This window comes from Pinus tabuliformis, chromosome Q (genome assembly GCF_031772625.1).
Source record: "Pinus tabuliformis cultivar Carrire ecotype Pingquan chromosome Q, CPIR1, whole genome shotgun sequence".
NCBI lineage: Eukaryota > Viridiplantae > Streptophyta > Pinopsida > Pinales > Pinaceae > Pinus > Pinus tabuliformis.
In genome coordinates this window covers 867490520-867509713 of record NC_142296.1, presented here as the reverse complement: position 1 = coordinate 867509713, position 19194 = coordinate 867490520, and the positions used below count along the sequence as shown (strand labels likewise).

General features: G+C 41.0%; 1 pseudogene; it reads left to right on the top strand.

Moving 5' to 3' along the window:
• The first annotated feature begins 18337 nt into the window (after nucleotides 1-18337).
• Nucleotides 18338-18862, top strand: LOC149222274 (F-box/kelch-repeat protein At1g67480 pseudogene; annotated as a pseudogene).
• The last annotated feature ends 332 nt before the right edge of the window (nucleotides 18863-19194 follow it).

Below are 19194 nucleotides of genomic sequence, written 5' to 3'. Positions count from 1 at the left end.
ATCTGTTTGATTGTTTGTAGTATTTTGCTATTCATTTCCTGAACAAAAGAGTACCAAATCGAAAAGCTTTTGACTATATCAAAAGCGAAGTAGAGGGCAGCTACTCTAGCTCATTTCTGAGCATGTTCATGATTTGAAGAGCTGATCTACAAGGATCCTTGTAAGCTCTTAGTGATAGCTTTTCACCTTCCTTGTCACCCCTTACTGTGTGCTTGACTGATAGCTTCTGATTTGAGCAAAAACTGTGCATTTTTGAGAAAATTGTGACCCGGAAACTGAGAAAACGCAACTTTCGTTTTCCAAAGCAGGTAGTACATAGGCTACCTGCTTTGCAACGCAGGTCCCAAAGGGGCTACCTGCGCTGAGAGCCAGACTGGCTGAGCAGCACCTGCGTTGGCCCAATTTTTCCTTGTGCAGTTGGGGTTTCCTCCCTTTTTCTTGCCTGTTTTCACTATAGATTTTGCTGCTAGTTGTCAGTCTTGTACCTATTCTGAAACCAACCTTACTTGCCGTCATTCCACCTCTGTTATATAACGAAATTGTACTTGTTCTTTTGTATTTCTTACATCATTTACAATTTCCCATAACGAAAGTTAACCAGTCTTGCTTTGGCCTCTTAGATCTGAACCTGTGTTAGGCATTTTGCTGGTCTAAAGAGTTAGCTTGTTTGCTGTCCATAGCTGATTAGTCTTTTTACTTTCGTCATTATGGTTTGATTTCATGTATTTCCAGTGATTAAACAAGTAAATCTTAAGGTGTCTTTTGATTTTGGACTAGCTTGTTTATTTTCACTTTAAATCGAAATCAAAGTTATATAACAACTTTCTTTTTGTAATACATCAACATTAAGAAAGGGAAAAGAAAATACATGCATTGTGCATTTTGCATTTGACTGTTTGCATACTAATTTAGGAAAAATTGCATTAGTGTGTGCTCTATGATCTGTGTGAAAAGATTTGCCTTTCTTCTCCTCAGTAGTTAAGATTTTCAAAGTTGAAAGATTGAAAAGTTTGCTTCTCATCTTAGACCGCATTCAGGAATTTGTTACATACATCTCGTGGTGATCCTTAAAGGCAAACTACTAAGCAAGATCAACATTAAAATAAATTCAATTTACATAACAACGCTTTGTAACATAACGCAAACACATAGAGGTCTAGGTAGAGACGTGTTTCGGCGTCGTTAAACATAGTGACTGTCGATCTCTACGAAGGTGGGTGATTCCTCCTGAGAGTCGGTGGCACTAATACAGACTTGTGCTCCCACGTACCGTCGCGTATATATTGGGAGACCCCTATAGGAACAAAGCCTTTATCCATAGGAAGCTGTGTCGGCCACCCTACTGATCGCGATGCAGTGAACACAGCATTCACGAAGATTGACCACCCGTACCGTAAAACGTATTCTGTGGTTTCGCGAAAAGTTTGGCACACCCTCTGCCTAGAACTCCAGAGAAATTTCTTTTGGCCTTTTTCAAACTCTATAACTGAAAAAGTCCATCCGAGCATTTGTCACTTCGGGCTCGTTAAAACATCGAAGGAGACTAGAGTCATCTTTAGCTTTTTCTCGACTCTTAAAACATGAAAGAGCAAAGTTGTGTCTAAAAGCGTCGTTAATAAAATTTATTTTAATCGGAACATAATCACCTGTTATTCCCACGTTGATCTTTCAGTTGAAAAGTATGGAGCCCACCAACCAAGGAAGTCACCTTGGCGGAAGTCCCAATCCCTTCTCCTCTTGGGGAGATGTTGGTGCGCCTCATATGGCCACATTGTCACTTCCAGGATTGACAATTGGCCTACCTGTATGGCTCTTTTCAACTAATGTAGTTCAGATCACCACTAATCCTGAGCAGTCGAATCAATAGTCAGACCAGTCTAGAGCTACCCACCAGCCTTCCACTTCTTACAATTCTTCCTCTGATCCTTCATCTTCGCAAGGTAGAGCCGGCAAAAGTCAGCCTCCCATGGAGAAGAAGGAAAAGAAGAAGAAAGAAAAGAAGCAGAAGGGACCTATGGCGAAGGCGACTGGGGGCAAGCAAAAGACATCTGACAGAAATCCACACACTGCACCGACCGGGCCTAAATCGCCATGTGTCATTTGCAAAGGGGCCCACTTCCATCGTGATTGTCCTTGTATTCCCCGGATACTAAGGGACTGGTCCTCCAGGTTGCACAATCCGGTAGCATCAACCTCTGGTAGTCATGTTGATTGCAGTCCGTCAACTAGCGAGAGTGAAGGACGAAAAGGGAGACCAAGATCACCCTGTATGCTGTGTCAAGGCGATCACGCCATCCACCGATGTCCATTCTTAGACGAGGCGAAGAGAGTTTTGGAAGATCGTCCGGTTTCACCGTTACGACTTCCTCCTGGATACCAAAAACTCGTGCCAAGTCCCTCGATAGTTGAAAATCCAGTTGGCCCGATCAAGTGGTCAGCTGAAGTGTCGGTCATTGAGAATGAACCTACTGAATCCAGACCAGACGAAAGTCTAAAGGTCGAAACGGCAGTTGACCCGGTTCTTCCTTCAGAGGTTTCATCCTCAAATGACTCCGTCATTGAAGACCCATCTTCAAATGACACCCTCACTGAAGAGGATAAGGATGACACCGTCCATATTCTTTTCATCAACACAGACTCTGATGAGCATCAGGGCAATGCGCCCATTCCTTTATCGCAGGAAGGAACATCGTCAGGGTCGTATCCGGCCGTGTATTCGGTCCCACCACCAAGCAACCTAGTTGTATCCTTTGATTGGAATCAACTAGGCGGACCCCGGTTACCAGCCAGTATCCCATTCAGAATCATCGTCCAAATCTATAGAATGGTGATGGCTGGAACTATCATTGATGAAGGGGCATCTGTGAGTATCCTTTCCTCTATTGCTTGGAAAGCACTGGGTTCCCCGGTGCTTTTACCTGAGATGAGAAATCTATCGGGTTTTGATAAAGGAACCAATCGCCCGTTAGGGATTCTCCCCAATGTTCCAGTTACATTGAAGGGGAAGACGGTTCATATGAACGTCATGGTCGTCCAGGGACCCTTGGTTTATAACTTACTCCTTGGACGAGACTATATATATTGCATGGAGGCGATAGTGTCCTCACTCTGTAGAGTTATGTGTTTTCCGCACGAAGGAAGAATGGTCAAGCTCGTAGACCAACTTTCATTTCCAGGATCACGCATCGCAAATAGTCAAATACCATCCCTTAACGGTTTATTCACTCAAGGAATGCCTCCACCCCCGGTTCTACTTCCCGATGAATGCGAGTGATTCGGAAAGATGTAACTGGGACCCAGGGGGCATGCACCCTGGCCTGCCTTGGGCAGAGGAAACCTTGGGTATAAAGTTAATTTCCGCAGAAGAATGGGACTAGTCCGTACCCCGTCCGAAGGAAGGAAGAGAGGGTTGTTCTAGGATAAAGTTCTTTTGTCAAAGTTATGTGAGTGAGATAATCAGCTTCTCGCTCCCTTTGTCTAAAAAGTAGGCTCTCCTGAGGGAGGAGATCCATTTGTGGCGGCAAGTAGCCACCATCTTTGAAGGCAAGCCTCACCCATTAAAACATATGTTTTGAAGGATAAGTAGGGGCAGCCTCCAAAGAAAGAGATGAAATTGCTGCAACAAGTAGTCACCATCCTTAGCAACCTAATGATAGACATCGCCGAAAAGAGAGTTTAGTTTGCGGCAGCGAATAAAACCATTTTTCGGATAATAAGTAAGAGGCAAACCTCCCTCCGTAACGCAAATGTTTTATCTGTTGCGATCTTGCAAAAATCAAAAAGTGAACTGATGGGAAGACAAGTACCGTCGGCACCGAAAAATAACGAGAAGACAAGTATCGTTAAAAATATAGCAAGACGACAAGTAGAAAAACAGAGATGGGACAGAGGAGGGGTAGCCTTGAAATTATACTTTATACCTGGGGGCATGCGAACCTTTTGGAGTGCAAGCACGGGACGACTATTTATTTTTTTAAATTTTTAGGTCCTCCCTTTAAACCTGTAGGTCTAACCCGTTAAACTCGTAGGATTAGCCGTTTCCAGCTTGCATAAAGAAAGGATGTGGGGCAAAAGTTAAAACTTGCCAAATCGGAGTAACTAGTGAGGTATAGCTCCTTAAATATGACTACCTCACCTGAGGCGTTCCTTGTATTAAGACTGGTATATTCGAGCAGTTTTAGCAATGTTCATGCTCGTTTAAAAAAAATAAACGCAAGATCCGAGCAATTTTAGCACATAGTTCATGCTCGTTAAAAAATAAACATAAGTTGTGAGCAATCTTCCCCTAGAGTTCAAGCTCACTCAAAAAAAATGAACCGGTAAATAACCTTGGTAAATGTAACCTTTGACAGCCATATTAAAGCCCTTGGTCGTGTTCTTGCGGTCTCACCTCCATCCGTTCATTTGGCCAATCGTTCATCTCCATATGTTTGTTTACCCATTTTGAGGAACAGCTGCGAAGAGTGATTTCACTAAGCCATCCTTGTGACACTACCGTGATTGGAATATTCCAACCTGTACCTGGAATCTGCTGCTGCCCTGTTCATCACTCGTTCCTCAAAAGACGAGTCTTCTTTGAGCTCTTTTCACTGACTCGTAAAATATGAAAAGTTTGCCGAGTTTTGGCCTTCCAGCTCGTTAAAACAACCGGAAGAGCTATCCCTCCTCTAGATTTTAATCTTTTTGGACCTGAGGGATTATTGCACAAAAAGATCGAGCGCTTGTTTTATTCGGCCCGTTAAAGCAATCGAAAATTCATCCCTTCTGTATTTTTTTATACTTTTTCGGACTTAAGGGATTAGATGACGAAAAAGGAATTTTAGAGTTGACTTTATGTACCTTTTCAGACTCTCTAAAAATGAAAAGGACCGAGTTATCCTTGTCGTTAGACTCGTTAAATTCATTAAATAGCGACAAACTTGTCTTTAGACGAGAACGAGTTTCCCTATCGCTAGGCTCGTTAAAACATAGCGATGGGCTTACCCGAAGGGCAGGTTATAGAACAAGCATATGTTATCCTCCTCAAGCTTGATAAAAATAAAGAGGTACTGGTCAGCAATGACTGGGGAAAAATTGGGAGAACCTCACAGCTTTAATGGTAGCAAGTCGCCCTTGAACATGACACTTTGTCCTCCGTATCACATCGGGTTGGGTTGTTTCATTCACCGGTCTCATCACCATGGTCCTCGCCACACCATCCACATTTGGGGTAATGCTACCGATCCATCACATCAGTGTCGTTATATGTTCAAGAGATGTTGTTCTGCAAAGAGTCAACCGTGTCCCATCCACTGCCATACATTGTCCTTCATCCATTTCATGACCGCCACCCTGAATCATACATCACAGTTTGTTTTCACCTCATCACAATCACTAGCTCCGTTCCATGTCACTGATGTGGGATTCATTAAGGCCCTCCTTTGACGGATCGCTCCTTGTCGACATCAGCTCATTATCCAAGGAGTTGATCTAGGAACACCCCCTTCAGTACTTTGAAGCTTGCATGCCTCAATGGCAAGTTTCTCACTTCCGGCGACAGGTATACATCAATGACCTTCGACCAGAAGATTTTGCATGGTGGTCGACGCCAAATCCTTTATTCCCACCATGTGAATTGTACTGTCGTACCTTGAGGGTCATCATCCTTATTGGTGATTCCTCTCGCGCTTGTTAATGGTTTACATCATTGACTGGTAATCAAGCGATGTCTTTCCATGTTCGACTTCAAGAAATTCTCACATGGATTGACTTGTACATCGAGTGAAGATCGGAAGAGACTGAAGACCCTGGATCTAGTTTCATCCATCCGGGCTGCGATATATATTCAGGATATAAAGACATTTGATATGTACATCATTGCAGCAGATGATCATCCTTCTCAAAGGATGATAATTTCAGCAGAGAATTATCAGTCTATCATCAGACGATCGTCTGTTCTATGTACCAAAATGTATTTATAAAGCTGAGCATGGGAATGCCCGCCTCAGCTAGATCATGAAAAAGAATGAAAAATAATGTATTGTATTGTATCTTATTACAGGACACTTCTCAGCAGATTGAATGAACTTCGGATCCTCCTAATAAAGCATTTCACCCGATAAACGACCTCATACTTTAGGGGGCATCTGTTATAGACAATTTTGTGCCTTGCAGCATCAGGCATGAATTGTCAATAATCCAAGGGATCCAAAGTCCCTAAACATGATGTTCCTACCCCTAGAGGAACAAGGTCAGCAAACCAACAGCTCTCAGATCAGTTCTCCACCTGAAAACACTCAAAAACAAGCAATCCTGAAATCAAAGCAGGTGCTCCACTAGGCTTCTGCGCTGAAACTCAACTCCTCCATGGTGTACCTGCGTTGCAAAGCAAGTGGAACAAAGGCCACCTGCGCTGAGCGAGATGGGACAAGTGGCACACTGAGTCATTGCTCTGGAATCTTCCAAAAATGACACTTGGATCAGGGATTTCGCCTTGTGATGAGTCAGAGGCTCTGTTTCTCCAAGTGGAAGCAAGGTTCTCCAAGTGGACTCAAGAACTGAAGATCAACTGAAGAGAGAGAGGACACAAGGCAGCTACACATCAGTTGCAAGCTGACTCATCCTTTCTCAATTCATCTATATATTGAGCTCTCTCCTATGAGCTCAGGAAGCTGGAATTTTGTGCAAAGTAATGATATGCTGTTGGTTTCACTATAGAGCTATTGGGTGATTGCTTGAAGGAGGTGAAGAGGATAAATTCTTTCTGCTGGGAGGTGTTGCTGGATTGGGGCCTTCAATGGTTGTAACTCTCTCAGAACTTTACTTCTTCATTAATAAAAGCTATTGAGGTTCTTCTATATGCATTTGTTTCAATGATGTATTGTGATGATTGTATATTTGATTTATGCTAATCCTTGAATCAGTTATGAATGCATGCTTCTTGTAGTTTCCTTCTCTGTTATTTTGCAGGATCTCATTATAGCTAGGCCAGCAAAAGAGCAAAGAGCTAGGAGCAAGCAACAAAGAGAAGAGATTGGAGCAAATATTAAGTGCAAGGCAACGGTTAGTGCATTTCTTCATTCTCTCTTGCTTTCATAAAGAAGTAAACCTTAAGTAGTTTTGTTTACAGTTGTTGCTGAGGTACTATCACCCTTAGAGTGGGATAGGGTCATCCGAATCAGATACTTTTCCCTACAACACTATGGGCTAGGTTTAAGCATCCTACAATTTTGCCAACCCCGAGGCATGAAACCTAGCTCCCGAAATCGGTCAAAACTACGGCCTTGTTAATTTGCCCAATATCCCTTATTTTCTAAAAGTTTGAAATTTCCCCACCTTCTAAAAGTAAATTTTTTTTTTTTATAAAATATGGTGGTGGGCCACCACCCCCGCCACCCACAAACCTATCATAATAAAAAAAAATTGGCCGACGGACCATCACCCTCGTTGGCCCTCCCGTAACCAAAACCTTACAAAATTAAAAAAAAAATTAAGTTTTGCTCGACGGCCATCACCTCGCCGAGATCTCCACCACACATAACCATTAAACATATTGTATTAAAGGGGTGGGCATCGGCCCACACCCTAAACATGCCTTATAACATGTGATATGGGACCAGTGGGGGTCGAATCCGCCCGGCCCACGTGGCCAATCCCCAAGCGGGCGGCCCCAAAAACTAAACAACTCCCCATTAATACATAACCACCAATATTAATGTGCTTCCAATACAACGCATGTTATGGGGATATGGGGGTGGGCCGCCCAATGCAGACCCAACCCCCCATTCATGTATATTTTTTGGGTTTGAAACTATAATGTGGGGAAAATAGGAGGGGCGAGGTTTGACTGCCCGACCCCTCCTCAACCAATTTTCTAAACTTACCACAATGCCACAACCAATTCATTGGTAAATCCGCCCTCCAAACTTTTAAAAGAACCAAGTTTTTTCAGCGCATGGAAATATGGACGAACCTGGATTGGACACGAATTTCGAGACAGAAGAGGAAAAATCTTGACACGTAGTTCAAGGCAGCGTTTTGTAGGAGGGGTGAAATTTCACTTTGTCAGATTTTGACAAATTTTATATAATTTCAACACTTCTCGACACCATGAATGCAATGGCACTGTCCACGTCTCCATCAGAGTTCCGCATTTTTCGGCCATTTTCAGTATGACGATGGAACCATGATTGCTGCCAAAACAGGGAGCGAAACAATGATGCTTGCAATTTTCCTGAGGAGGTAATTTTTCTCCATGTCAGAATATAGTCAAGTTTATAGTCACTTTTCATGGTTTTTCGCAGCGATCACAATGGTGAGGTCAGATTCGCCTTTGGAGTTGAATATTTCCTGTCCACCCATGGAGCATAATCTTTGACGAATCTTGGCAGAATCTAAAAGATTCCTTGAGCCCCAGATTCTCAACTTCTCAGAATTCCAAAATTGGACAGTCGATTTTACACTATTCAACATCATAAATCTGATGGTGCATTCAGATATATCATTCTCTCATTCTATTCTTCAGCCACTTTTCTAAGTGGAATGCAGGTGTCAACATCCATGTGCGAGCAGTAACGCGTTTGATGCTGTGAGATTGATGGTTTGAACAGCTTCAGCAGTTTGACATCCGCTTCTTCAGATGGCCCTTGGCTGTGAGGTATATGCAGTGTTCATGTACTTATTCTTGATATGCATTGTGCTGCACAAATCCCTAGTTGATGCTTGATGTGGGATCTTGTTTCTTACTCGTTTTGATGATTCATGCTTGATGTGATGCAGAATCATATGTGTGATGTACTTTTTTTCATGATTTGTCATGCTGTGTTTTGAGATACATTTGTTGTATGTTGATGGGATACTCATGTGTCACCATGCATGTTTGTTTTGAGATCCCTTTTATGCCATGTTGGCGGGATGCTCATCGTGCATGAGTTTTGTGTCATACTGATAGAAGTATTTTGACTGAGAGTTCCTGTAGTGGGACATCTCTTGGAGCCACTCCTGCATGAGGGCATTTTCCTTGTATGATAGCGACATCACCTCTTATGTACATCATCACTATTGACAACACTTAATGCAACGGCCTACACCATCTTAACACCAAGGCCCGAAGACGTAGTCCCTCCTGGACGAACTCCATTATCAACATCTTGAGCTTTTATGTTGCTAATGATTGACATGTTCTTCTTCTTTACAACATGCACATGTATTCATTTATGTTTATTTTAAAAATGCAATTTAACACATCACGAAAGTAAAAGTTCTTGGAAGGGTCTTTCGTCACACCCGGACCTAGATCAAGTGGTATCAGGGCGGTCTTTTCGTTCATGTGAATTGCAACATGAACAATGGATGTGCAATGAAAGAGGATGAAAAAGCGATGTACGAGACCATGCTCAACATTTCCAAAAGGGTATATATAATGTTTGAAACTCTACAGAAAGAGACAGAGGAAAAGGAGCAATTGCAGATTTAGTTTCAAGCCACAGAAGAGGCCATGGAAGAACTGAAGCAAAACAAACACAATCTTCAAACACAGAACGCTGAATTGAAGATGCATCTACATGAAGAGAAAGAGGAGAAACATAGTTTGCTATGACAGCTACAAGCAAACGATGAGGCCTTGGAAAAGCTACAATGTGACCCATGTGAGGTAAAATGTAATTCTCCGAATTCATGTATATTTCTTGATGATGATTTCGTTGTTTTTGAAAATCACACAATAGGAATTGGCTCCAAACTATTGAAGAAAATGGGGTATGAAGGAAAAGGCTTGGGCATTAATGGCCAAGGCATTGTCAACCCCATCAAAGTATAGGAATTACCGTGTCTAACAAGACTTAGGTATGTCAGAAAAGAAGTTGGGAAATGTGCTGAGACAACAAGCGAACCACCAACAACAGATGATGAACAACCCTCATTAGTTCTTTCCAAGCCAACAGAGGAGGTAAAAGTTGTTGATTTTCTTTTAGTTTCGTTGTCACATAGTATGACTTCTATTGGAGATGTAGAGATCCCAATTACAAGGACAAACATGAGGCTGCTTACAAGGATGAGGCACGAGGAGAAAGAAGAACTTGGTGTTAATAACCAAGGCATAACTCAACCTTTGGAGGTTGTGCATGAACATCAAATTGCAGGCTCGAGATGCACTAAAGGAGAGTACTTGAAGGTGTTAGAGTCATCCGAGCCATCATTGAAATCATTGAGGAAAGAGAATGATGGGAACACATCCCCATCATCCCACGATAGTGCCCATTGCAGGGAGAGAGCTGAGGCAAGCTCTCATCCCCATACTAACATTAGAGACAGCAAGGGAAGGTATTGTTAGCGTCGGTCTTGTCAGTCCTCTGTCAGAGATCAAAACTCTTTCTGCATTTCATTTTTAGGTGTCTCGCTCCATTCACTCAGCTGCATTCTTCTAGGGGCATGCCATAAATCTGATGGAAGGGTCTGGTCAGTCATTTCTCCTCATGCTTTGTACCTGCTGGGTCAGGTCGGTTCATCTTTGTTCATTAAATGACAATCAATATTTGGTCTTTTGATAGGCAAAGAATCATGGCAGTCATAGGCCTAGGGTTTCATAAGTTGTGTCTTCAAAGTGCCCAATTATGCCAGCAGGCCAGAGAGAGGATCAATAAGTTTTCATTTCAATATTGCCATCATCAATAATGCTCAAGGTTGATTCCTCTTCAAAACTCTGTTTTGAAGAGGAAATCGTCAAATTAATGTTGTAATAAATATGTAAAGTTTTCCACCATGTAGTACTTCACTTGCAAACTCTGGTCATCCTTTGCTGAAGTCCAAATGCCACCATCCCTGCAAAAATCAACCAAGAAGCCATCATTCAAAAGCTCATAAAATCAGAGAAGAAACATTTAAAGCCCAGAAAACCAGAAAGGAAAGTTTGACAAACAGAGTTGTATTCGATTTACCTGCAGCAAATTGGTTGCGTTCAGTGCAATTCTTGGACAACAGAGGTTTCTACCATATATCAGGAGGAGTTGTAGAGTCCAGTCAAGCTCTTGTACTAGAATCGCGTCATTGAAAACTGATGGGAAATTTGAGGATGCTTATTAGCATGGCATTGAGTCTCAAAACGGTTTTGAGATGTTAAAACCTTCAGTAGCAACAAGAACAATTATTAATTTTCAACATGTTGTAAATAAGGGGCCTGTAGTACTATCATGACTATAAGACCTCTCATGACTAGAGAAAGTTTATGAATAGTAGAGAGATATGATTGATAAATCTTCCCATTTTCAAGTGCGCAGATAGATAAGAGATTGGTTTTTGTGAAAACTGTTATGACCTGTGTTACCATGGCAGAGTCTTGCAAATCACCTTGCTCAATTGAAAAAAATCATCTTAATACAATAGGTAAGTAGAACAGTCTCTTGTTTGAAATTTAAGAAGTGTTTCAAAGTTCCAGGCTATGGTAAAAGAAAGCAAAGGGACGGCTGGTACCAAGATACACATGGGATCTTGCATTCAGAAGAAAGTTTTAACAGCAAAACGTGAATCACAGAGCATTGAAATTGGATGCTCCATTATTCCAGGTCTGCCTGATGATGTAGCTAAGCATTGTCTTGCACTGGTGCCCTTGTGCATTTTCATTCATTGGGTTCTATTTGCAAGTCGTGGAGGAAATTCATTCAAACTAGAGAGTTCACTATTGTAAGAAAACATGTTCGTACAATGGAAGAATGGCTTTATGTACTAGCTACTGATCCAAAGGATAAAGGAACCCACCGCCAGGTTCTAAATCCTCTGTATGGCCGATGGAAGACTCTTCCTCCTATGCCCGGTCTTGCTAAGGCAACATTCGTATTTGTTGTGATCTATGGAAAACTTCTGGTCATGGCAGGTTTAGTTGAAGATGATAATGGCTTGTCAAATATTGAAACATTACAACGTGGGTCTTTACCAAGAGAAAATGAAAGCCATGATTTTTTATAGATATTTCAACATTTGAATAACCATTTGCATCCAAGAGATCGATTCAAAGTTGAAGTTTGAATGAATCTGTAAGTTTAGAAGGACAACTGCATGTAGATTTTGGTGCGCGGCGCATAGGCTGGGTGTCGCGGCGCATTGGGAGGGTGCGACGCACTGGGCACAACCGTGCAGTGCATTTTAACACAGGCGCAACGCATCCAGGAGGCGCGGTGCATTGGGCCTCCTGCGCGGCGCACAGGGCCTCCCATACAAAAATTCATCACGGTTTCAATAAGAATCAAAACGATTAGACTCGTTTGCTCAAAGTAAGTGGTAGTGGAATTTGGTATTGCTTGTGAGGAAATAAACTGTGGTTATATGAAGGAGGATTAAGGCATATATCATCGGATGGCACCCGAGGTAATCAACCACAAGCCACACAACAGGAATACCGATGTCTACAGCTTTGGCATCGTATTGTGGGAATTCTGGAGAAATCTTACGTACGCAACCTGGCATTAAGCGCATTTTTGTTTTGTTAAGAACAAAAGATGTGGCATCTGTGAGACTCCGTTTTAAAAACAAAGTTATGAAATTGGAGTTGTTCGAGACTTTGAGGGAGCAATATGGTGACAAATTCGAAAGCATCCTATTTTAAATGACAGTGCTAAGGGAGCAAAGAACATTGTGGAATTCGCCCAACGATGCCGTAAACTCCAAATCCTCCTGCACGTCTCCACCGCTTACATTGCCGGATGTGGAAGTAGAAAAATAATAGAGAGACCTGTGAAGATTCTAGAAATTGTAACAACTAACAATGGCTCTGAGGACGAAAGCAGTACAACTCTTCGTTTAGATATTGAGGAAGAATTTGTATTAATAGAGAGAACAGTAGCGAAAATACATATGAACTCCTCAACTACTACAATTGAAAGCAAACGTTCTGTCAAAGATACCGAAGCCGAGCATCTCATAGAATTGGGTTTGAAAAGGGTAAGAAGTTGTGGATGGCCAAACACAAATTCATTCACCAAAGCTATGGGAGAAGTGCTTCTGGAGAAAGTGAGAGGAAATCTTCTAGTAGGCATCATCAGACCAAGCATTAAAAAGAGCACTACTTCAGATTTAAATGTGATGGAAGTGCAACAGAAACCAACAAAAGATGTTAATGTCTCGTTGTAGTTAACTTTTGGCTTGTCAATTTTGTGGAGAGTGTTGCGAATGTTGTCGGATATGTGTTCCACGGTATTAAAGGGAGAAATTTCAGTTGAGATCGTTCATCAACACTACGTTTTCCCCTTTATTAAAGGCAAAATCTTGTTTAAAAGCTATTTTTATCAAAAAATTAGTTTTTTTTTTCTAACGGCAAAAAGGGAAGCGAACGGTCAAAGACCGAAAGCCTAAATTTAAATGTAGATAACCACAGTGGTAGAAAAATATGATTCGATTGCCTATGTTTGTCTTCAGTTACCAGATTTATGCTACAGGTGTGCCTCCTCATTTTTCATCAGTAGATTTGACCATAGATTGTAACGTGACTCCTTCTCAGAAACAGATGATTGGCTTTCCAGCTTCTGATTATTAATAACGATTAAACAGTCCCTCAGTTTTGAGTCGATTCATTTCCTCATGGTAGGGTTTATTTATTTTATGAAAATCATTTGTAAGGGTTTGGAGTTTTTGGGAAACGGTGTGGAGAAAAAACTCAGTGTTTCATTGTACAGCTTGGCTAGGAATTTAATAAATGATGCAGCTCTGATTCATGAGATTCATGTGGTATGAATTTTAGCAGATGTTTTCCTCTTTCAGTTTCATATGTGCCTTGTTATGTTTTACATTTCATTCAGAATCGTTTCCAGTTGAATGCTCTTAAGTAGGAAAGGCAGAATCCATTTTTATGCTCTGCCTTGTAAAGCATTCATACTTTGTATGTCTTCCTCTATCTAAGAAGGATTCATGTATATGCCCTTTTCAGATTCCTCAACTGTCTTTCCATTACATTATTATTTCAGTTTGACTGCTAAATTTCCCGCCTATCTTGCCTCACGAAATACTCTGCGTCTTTGATTTAATTTCCCATCTCAGGCTGCCCTTTGTCCCATATAGCCCAGAAAGTTCAGTAATTCAATAAATTTCCCTTTTCATATCCATTTACTAGCCTAAAATTAGCATTCGTTTTGAGTCATCTTAGACCCTATTGTCTATTTTAACTGAGTGTGACCTGGAGAGAACCCTCTCCTGTTCTGGTAGGGCTAGCTACCAGACTGAGCGTGGTTTGTGGTTACCCTAAATTTTGCCTTCCTTCAGCCTAAGGTAGATTTAGGCTCTAACATAGTGGTGACTCCACTGGGGACGAAATGGTTTGCTTGTAGATTGTCTTCCCCCAGTACATATCTCAAGTTCAGAGTTGATTGTTGATGGTGGACAATGATCAGGCATAAAAAAGGCTAAAATCATTCACCTGGTGACTCCTGAAAAGACTCCATTGGAGGACTAACTCTTTCTCTAAGAAAATGGAAGGATCTTACACAAAGTTCGGGTATCCGAAGTGGAATGGTACTCAGGATCTGGTCTGCTTTCTTGTGAATTACTTCTTTGCTGTCCTTGAACCTGTCCTGAAATTTTGTCAGAATATGTTGTATGATAAAGGTGACCAAAATCTTCGGTCAACCTATTCAAAAAGTGTAAATATTGAGTTTCCCTTTGATCCTAGTCTCCTTACTTCTCCCACATTTTATGATGACTTTCTTCAGTGTGATGAGCCTAAAGAAGACAAAACTGATCCCATAGCTCCTATATATACTCCTACACCTTTTATAGTCCCAGATAGGTATAAACCTCCTTTTTTACCTTCTGTGCTTCATGCTTTCCCCAAAAACTATCATCTATATTTGCCGAGATTTGACGGTGAATCTAAGAATGTCAACGCTGAGCAACATGTGCAGAATGTTGAGACTTTTCTTGATCTTTTTGAAGTTGATGAAGAAGAGGTCAGTATAAGGCTTTTTGCTCTGTCTTTGCAAGGAAAAGTCAAGAGTTGGTTCAAAGCCCTGCCTGATGCGAGCATCTCAGATTTACAGCAGTTCATCAAAGTTTTTCTTGATAGGTGGATGATCGGACAGAACCTTTTCCTTATCGTAGAAGAGTATAACCAGATGAAAATACTGTCAGAGGAGATAGTATAATAGTTTTCAGCCATATTTAATCAAGTTTATTATTCAATGACGGTTGATATAAGACCCCCTCCTAGATCTGCTCTCTTGCATTACCCGGGTGCCTTTGATCTGGAAATGGAGTTTCAGCTAAGAGAAAGGAATGTCGCAATGCTTGAAGAGATGCAAAACAGTGCAGTAAATGTAGAGGCTCACTTACTGATCAGAAGGGCAAGGCTGAAGGAAGAAGAGATGAAAAATGAGGATCCAGAGAAAATGACACCTTCAGAGGAAAAGCTTGACATTTTGGTGAGTGCAGTAGAAGAGATGGTGCGGAAAATGACTGCAAAAGATGAAAATGACGTTCATGAACAAGTTGCTGATCCAAAACATTTTGTTTCTTATCTCAGTTGTCATAAGGATTGTTTTTTAGATCATTTGGGCAAAGAAAGAGATGTGGATATGACATGTATGCTTGAGTATGTGTTTTATACTGACGATTCGCCTCAGTTTGATCAGTATGATGATGATGATTATGTTCTCCAAATAGAAGCTAATCTCACAGACAAATCAACAGCTAGTTTGTGGGAGGAGGAAGTTCACTTACAGTGGCTCGAGTACAGTGATCAACCGATCCATATCAACTATGGAAACGATGAGGAAAGTGCAGCAGATTTTGAAGTAAGTGAAGGATCTTTGCCTTTTTTCTTTCATTCATGTTAGTTCATCAGAGACAATTTCCATGCAATCAGACATCAGCTGTCAACAAGTCTTGATTTGGTCTCTCCTAAGGGTGATGAAAAATTTGTTCTAGACTCCTCATATTCAGCTTTGCAGCCCCCAAATACCATTAATTGTCAAGTTGCAGATAAAGGCATAGAAGCTGGCATACGTGACCAAAAGATACAAGAAGATTCCTTACCTTTCTGTTTTGAATCATTTCAGTTTTTGAGGGGTAAATTGCATAGTAAATCTTCAAATGAACAGTTTTTAGGAAATCAACAATCTCTTAGTTTTAATGTTGAGGATGAGACAGATGGTGAAATTCTTGAGCAAGCTATTAATAAGAAATCTTCCCCTAAAATGATTGATGAAATCATTTTGGATACAGAACCAGATTTGCAGCCACCAAACACAATTGAAGGTCAAATTACAGATGAAGGTATGGCAACCGAAATACATGATCTAATGACGTAAGAGGTTTCTATTCCCTTATGTTTCGAAGTATTTCCGTTTATAAGGCAGAATCTTCGTAATATCTCTAAAGAAAAAGATGAACAACCAATAGGATGTCATATAGTTTCAATAGATACATCACAACAGTCTCCTCAAGTTTTTGATGATCCTTTTGCTCATGTGTTAGATTATGTTTGCTATAAAAATTCTTCTCCATCAGCCAACCATGTGACAAAAGAGAATGTTGATCATAATCTATTTCAAATGTCACCTTCATTGTCTCATTTAACAGATTGCTCATTGCATAGTCCATACCAAGGTTTGTAGTCGTATGAGGAGATTGATAAAGGAGGCTTGTGTTCTGGTTGGAAACAACAACAGAGTTTGGTTCTTCACGAAATTTAGGATCCTTTTGACAGCCTGCTGCTATCACCAAAGAAAGACATCACAGATGTGAGGAAAATTTTAAAATCCAAATATGAAAATTACTTGGACCAGAGCAGTAATGTGTTAATGGAAATCAATGGCGATGCTTATGAAGATCCTTTTGCAGTATTCTTGAAGACATCCAGCCAATTCATATTTGGCAAGTTTATCACCAGTGAACTTGATTCCAAGTTTCCATGGGAGTTGCCTTTCAATTCTTCCCTTTTCTTGAGCATCAGAAAGCATTTGGGAAGAAATCAAATATCAACCATGATGCTTACATGGCTGCATTGTCTATTCCATTTCACTTGATCAGGTGGTGGAAAAAGTAATTAGAGTAGGTTTGATGAATAAGCTCAAATATGAGCATCTTTCCAGTTTTTTAGTTATGATGTAGTCGTGTTTGGTTTTATTATGGTTTTCAGTTTTAGTCTTCAGTCAGAGTCCGTTTGCATAATGTCAATTTCCGTGTTTTGACTCCATATCCCAATGAACGAAGGCACTGTCTGCTCACCCAAAGATTTGTAGTTCTTGGCACCTTCAAGGAGCTAGAGCTGCCATCCCCATTGGAGCCAATGTTAGCGTCGGTCTTGTCAGTCCTCTGTCAGAGATCAAAACTCTTTTTGCATTTCATTTTCAGGTGTCTCGCTCCATTCACTCAGCTGCATTCCACTAGGGGCATGCCATAAATTTGACGGAAGGGTCTGGTCAGTCATTTCCCCTCATGCTTTGTACTTGCTGGCTCAGGTCGGTTCATCTTTGTTCATTAAATGACAGTCAATATTTGGTCTTTTGATGGGAAAATAATCATGGCAGTCATAGGTCTAGGGTTTCATAGGTTGTGTCTTTAAAGTGCCCAATTATGCCAGCAGGCTAGAGGGAGGATCAATAAGTTTTCATTTCAAGATTGCCATCATCAATAATGCTCAAGGTTGATTCCTCTTCAAAACTCTATTTTGAAGAGGAAATCATCAAATTAATGTTTGTAATAAATATGTAAAGTTTTCCACCATGTAGTACTGCACTTGCAAACTCTGGCCATCCTTTGTTGAAGTCCAAATGCCACCATCCCTGCAAAAATCAACTAAGAATCCATCATTCAAAAGCTCATAAAATCATAGAAGAAACATTTAAAGCCCAAAAAAACAGAAAGGAAAGTTTGACAAACAGAGTTGTATTCGATTTACCTACAGCAAATTGGTTGCGTTCAGTGCAATTCTTGGACAACAGAGGTTCCTGCCATATATCAGGAGGATCTGTAGAGTCCCATCAAGCTCTTGTACTGGAATCGAGTCATTGAAACTGATGGGAAATTTGAGGATGCTTATTAGCATGGAATTGAGTCTCGAAACGGTTTTGAGATGTTAAAACCTTCAGTAGCAACAAGAAAAATTATTAATTTTCAACATGCTGTAAATAAGGGGCCTGCAGTACTCTCATGACTAGAGAAAGTTTATGAATAGTAGAGAGATATGATTGATAAATCTTCCCATTTTCAAGTGCGCAAACAGATAAGAGACTGGTTTTTGTGAAAACTGTTATGACCTGTGTTACCATGGCAGAGTCTTGCAAATCACCTTGCTCAATTGAAAAAATCATCTTAATACAATAGGTAAGTAGAACAGTCTCTTGTGTGCAAGTTAAGAAGTGTTTCAAAGCTCCAGGCTATGGTAAAAGAAAGTGAAGGGACGGATGGTACCAAGATACACATGGGATCTTGCATTCAGAAGAAAGTTTTAACAACAAAACGTGAATCACAGAGCATTGAAATTGGATGCTCCATTATTCGAGGTCTGCCTGATGATGTAGCTAAGCATTGTCTTGCACTGGTGCCCCCTGTGCATTTTCATTCATTGGGTTCTGTTTGCAAGTCATGGAGGAAATTCATTCAAACCAGAGAGTTCACTGTTGTAAGAAAACATGTCGGTACAATGGAAGAATGGCTTTATGTACTAGCTACTGATCCAAAGGATAAAGGAACCCACCGCCAGGTTCTAAATCCTCTGCATGGCCGATGGAAGACTCTTCCTCCTATGCCTGGTCCTGCTAAGGCAGCATTCGGATTTGTTGTGATCTATGGAAAACTTCTGGTCATGGCAGGTTTAGTTGAAGATGATAATGGCTTGTCAAATATTGAAACATTACAACGTGGGTCTTTACCAAGAGAAAATGAAAGCCATGATTTTTTATAGATATTTCAATGTTTGAATAACCCTTTGCATCCAAGAGATCGATTCAAAATTTAAGTTTGAATGAAGCTGTAAGTTTAGAAGGCCAACTGCATGTAAATTTTGGTGCGCGGTGCATAGGCTGGGTATCACGATGCACTGGGAGGGCACGGCGCAATGGGCGCAACTGCATAGTGCATTTTAACACAGGCGCAACGCATCCAGGAGGTGCAGCGCATTGGGCCTCCTACGTGGCACACAGGGCCTCCCATACAAAAATTCATCACGGTTTCAATAAGAATCAAATCGATTAGACTCGTTTGCTCCAAGTAAGTGCTAGTGGACTTTAGTATTGC